Source organism: Schistocerca piceifrons, chromosome 1, assembly GCF_021461385.2.
Source record: "Schistocerca piceifrons isolate TAMUIC-IGC-003096 chromosome 1, iqSchPice1.1, whole genome shotgun sequence".
NCBI lineage: Eukaryota > Metazoa > Arthropoda > Insecta > Orthoptera > Acrididae > Schistocerca > Schistocerca piceifrons.
In genome coordinates, this window is record NC_060138.1 from 233,216,432 (window position 1) to 233,221,414 (window position 4,983).

The 4,983-nt window shown below is 46.8% G+C and overlaps 1 pseudogene; it reads left to right on the forward strand.

Annotated features, from left to right (window-relative positions):
• Window positions 1–1,556: 1,556 nt before the first annotated feature.
• LOC124722848 lies at window positions 1,557–1,674 on the forward strand (annotated as a pseudogene).
• Window positions 1,675–4,983: the final 3,309 nt, after the last annotated feature.

Consider the following 4,983-nt stretch of genomic DNA (forward strand, 5'->3'; position numbering starts at 1 on the left):
ACAGGAAGAAGGTGTCATGAACTTCGAAAAAAAAACCAAAATAGAAACTGTGAACGGTCCAGCTTTAAGAAGTGCGACGCTGGGAGAAGGTAAACAGTCGCGGCGTCGTGGTTATCGCCGGCACGGTAGCTCAGCGTGTTCGTCAGAGGGTTAGTCGGCCACTGTAACAAAAAAACTGAGTAAATGGATCAAAAATTAACTTGAACGGATGTCATGGGACGTTCGCGCCGACCAAATGCAACGAACAAAATGAGATTAAAAAAAAAAAAAGAGGGTTAGCTGCCCTCTGTAATTTACTGAATGACTGGATCAACGATAAGCTTGGACAGGTGTCATGGAACGTCCGCCCGAACAAATGCAGCAGACAAAACGAGATCAGAAAAAAAGGTGGTCGCAGTGTAAGACTACGTAGCAGACAAGCCATGTTCAAAACCGTCTCGTGCTTTTTTTTTTTTTTTTACATCAGTATGAGCTGTCCGTCCGGTCATTGAAATGTTTGTTCTCTTTCTATAGTCTTGGAAGTTGTCATACCACACATTGGTTACAGAATATGAGTCATTTGGTAAGAACACGTTACCGTCGCAAGCAAATGGGATGAATAGCGAGAGCAACCGAGGTACCCCATAGACGTCTCACATGAATGAAAACAACAAATGAACGGGTGTGAACTATGTTACTATAAAGTAATTAAAGAGTCAAAACTTCCAAAACTGAGCGCAGCTTGAGAAACCTTTAAAACATACCTTTTGCCAGAGGGCAGAGAAACTGTGTGATTGTGAAACTGTTGAGTTCATTTGTTGCAGCTTATGTGACAAACTACTATGTTTTCATCAGAGTCACATTCATACGAACACCTAAATCTGGCAAGGAGGCAAATCTCACTCACGTACCAGGCGAACAAATTAGGTGCGTCGGTAACAGATTCCTATCATATGAAACACGTACTAATGCCGCGTATAGCACTCCAGAAGTGTTTCCCGGTGGTGGGTTCGACTGACTTGTCACCTTGTCATCAAACGTTTGCGGTTCCCATTCGAAAGCCACTTCCTTTCGGCTGATAATAGAGTAGTTGTGCAGAATCGACTGTCATTACAGGTCCCTTCCTTACACCACGCTGTTGCAAACGGACGTTACACCATGACACAGACACAAATTTGAACACAGCGAACAGTGGGAAAAAAAGGGACGAGAGACGTTTAAACACGGCTCACCAGCTTGGCTGTCCGACACCGTGACCACTAAACCACTATGTCGTAGCTCTTGCAGTCTACTTTACATTGCACTTGTTGTCCCTGTATCGTAAATGGTCTCTATTTATCTTTATTTTACAGTTCAGTATACCTTCTTCTTGTTTTTATGCTTGATTTGTGTTCAGGTTTTATGGGATGTCCACTGGCCCTCTTCACACTAAATCTGACCGAGGAGGGGTACGAGGGGGGGGGGGGGGGGGAGGGAGCTTGAGGTGACGAAAATTTGGAGAAATTTGTTGTTGTGTATCGTTTCAGGAAAAATTGAGGTATAGAACAGAATTTTAATATCGCATAGTGATACTGTTTTGCAACGGCCTTGCCGCAGTGGATACACCGGTTCCCGTCAGATCACCGAAGTTAAGCGCTGTCGGGCGTGGCTGGCATTTGCATGGGTGACCATCCGGGCCGCCCTGCGCTGTTACCATTTTTCGGGGTGCTCCCGGTCTCTTGATGCCAATTGAGGAGCTACTCGACCGCATAGTAGCGGCTCCGGTCAAAGAAAACCATCATAACGACCGGGAGACCGGTGTGCTGACCACACGCCCCTCCTATCCGCAGCCTCATCTGTGGATGACACGGCGGTCGGATGGTCCCGATTTTTCTGCCTCATTGTGAATGTTTAGTGATATCAGATTGCATGAATATATGCACGGTTCACGACTTGATAGTGCATGCGAATCTGGGCTCTGCTGATAATGGTAAATTAATTTAACCACAGTAATGATGGGTTCAGTGCGTAATTATTCAGTCACGAGTCTACAGAAGAATGGCTTGAAACGTTGTGCGAGTGGGAGTCGAGAGAAGGCTTAGGACTCAGAGGTCGGAACGAATTTTTCTTCGTCTGCAGAAATGAAAGAATGTCCGTCACCTGTTGGAGTTGTTTGCTCTGCGTGTCGGTACTGAATGAGTAGGGGCAGCGTCGTGGTGCGCTGCACACTGTCGCCGTGGGAACCGGAGAAAGTCTGGGCATGAATGAAAGGAGGCGGCAGCAAAGCCCTCATTACGGAGCTGGCCGGCGGCCGCTGCCTTCGGATGCGACGCACCTGCTGCCGCTCTGCATGCTAATGACGGCGGGCCAGGGGGACACCAACTGCCCGCCGTTGCCGTGAGAACTCCTTCTGCACACGACACTTATTTACGGCATACTTACAATACTCACATTAACCCAGCTCTCACATGTATTTACGATGTTTTCTAAATGACAACGTTCAGTTTCCGGTAGGTTTCCGTTTAGAATATGTCATACTATTCACAAATCACTGTGATCGACGCAACGTTTAGCTCAAACTTATAGTTCATTTATAATGGCTCCTTCTTTCTTACACAGGGTGTCCCAGGAAGAAATGTCAGTATCCAGGGAAATAACATGAACGATCACCTGGTGCAAAAAACTTCTCCATCTATAGCTACATACACTACTGGCCATTAAAACTGCTACACTATGAAGATGACGTGCTACAGACGCGAAATTTAACCGACAGGAAGAAGATGCTGTGATATGCTAATGATTAGCTTTTCAGAGCATTCACACAGGGTTGGCGCCGGTGGCGACACCTACAAGGTGCTAACATGAGGAAAGTTTCCAACCGATTCCCCATACACAAACAGCAGTTGACCGGCGTTGCCTGGTGAAACGTTGTTGTGATGCCTCATTTAAGAAGGAGAAATGCGTACCATCACGTTTCCGACTTTGATAAAGGTCGGATTGTAGCCTATCGCGATTGCGGTTTATCGTATCGCTACAGTGCTGCTCGCGTTGGTCGACAACCAATGACAGTTAGCAGAATATGGAATCGGTGGGCTCAGGAGGGTAATATGGAACGCCGTGCTGGATCCCAACGGTATCGTATCACTAGCAGTCGAGATGACAGGCATCTTATCCGCATGGCTGTAACGGATCGTGCACCCACGTCTCGATCCCTGAGTCAACAGATCGGGACGTTTGCAAGACAACAACCATCTGCACGAACAGTTGACGACGTTTGCAGCAGCATGGACTATCAGCTCGGAGACCATGGCTGCGGTTACCCTTGATGCTGCATCACAGACTGGACCGCCTGCGATGGTGTAGTCAACGACGAACCTGGGTGCACGAATGGCAAAACCTCGTTTTTTCGGAAGAATCCAGGTTCTTTTTACAGCATCATGATGATCGCATCGGTGTTTGGCGACATCGCGGTGAACGCACATTGGAAGCGTGTATTCGTCATCGTCATACTGGCGTTATCACCCGGAGTGATGGTATGGGGTGCCGTTGGTTACACGTCTCGGTCACCTCTTGTTCACATTGACGGCACTTTGAACAGTGGACGTTACATTTCAGATGTGATACGACCCGCGGCTCTACCCTTCATTCGATCCCTGCGAAACCCTATATTTCAGCAGGATAATGCACGACAGCATGTTGCAGGTCCTGTACGGGTCTTTCTGGATACAGAAAATGTTCGACTGCTGCCCTGGTCAGAACATTCTCCAGATCTTTCACCAACAGAAAACGTCTGGTCAATGATGGCCGAGCAACTGGCTCGTCACAATACGCCAGTCACTACTCTTGATGAACTGTGCTATCGTGTTGAAGCTGTATGGGCAGCTGTACCTGTACGCGCCATCCAAGCTCTGTTTGACTCAATGCCCAGGCGAATCACAGCCCTTATTACGGCCAGGGGTGGTTGTTCTGGGTACTGATTTCTCAGGATCTATGAACCCAAATTGCGTGAAAATGTAATCACATGTCAGTTCTAGTATAACATATTTGTCCAATGAATACCCGTTGATCATCTGCATTTCTTCTTGGTGCAGCAATTTCAATGGCCAGTAGTGTACATACTCAGCAAGCCACCAACGGTGCGTAGCAGAAGGCATCCTGTACCACTACTTTTTTTCCTTTTCTTTTACGCTCGCAGAGTGAGGGAAAAACGACTGTCTGTATGCCTCTGTATGAGCCCTAATTTCTCGTATCTCATCTTCGTGATCCTTACGCGAAATGTATGTTAGTGGTAGGATCGTTCAGCAGTCGCTTCAGATGCCGGCTCTCTAAATTTTATCAATAGTGTTCCCCAAAAAGAACGCCACCTTCCCTTTAGGGCTTACCACTTAGCGGTTGTAGGCTCTACAGTCTGGAACCGCGCGACCGCTACGGTCGCAGGTTCGAATTCTGCCTCGGGCATGGATGTGTGTGATGTCCTTAGGTTAGTTAGGTTTAAGTAGTTCTAAGTTCTAGGGGACTGGTGACCAAAGAAGATAAGTCTCATAGTGCTCAGAGCTATTTGAACCATGTTTTGATTACCGTTTGTGTTCCCAAAGCTTCTCCGTAACATTTATATGTTGTTCGAACCTTTCGGTAAAGAAAACTAACAGCCCTCCTCTTTATTGCTTCCATGTCTTCCTTTAATCTGACCAGGTGGGGATCCCAAACATTCGAGCAGTGCTCAAGAATAGGCGGTCTCGTTTACAGATGAGCCAAACTTTCCGAAAATTCTCCCAAGTCGACCATTCGCCTTTCCTACCACAATGCTAACATGCTCGTTCCACTTCGTATGGCTCTGTAACGTTAAGCTCAGATATTTAAACAACGTGACTGTGTAAAGCAAGGCACTTCTAATCCTGTATCCGAATATTACGCCTTTGTTTTTCCTACTCATCCACATTAACTTACATTTTTCTAGATTTAGACCCAGATGCCATTCATCACACCAACAAGAAATTTTCTATCCACCTACAGCCACTCATCCTT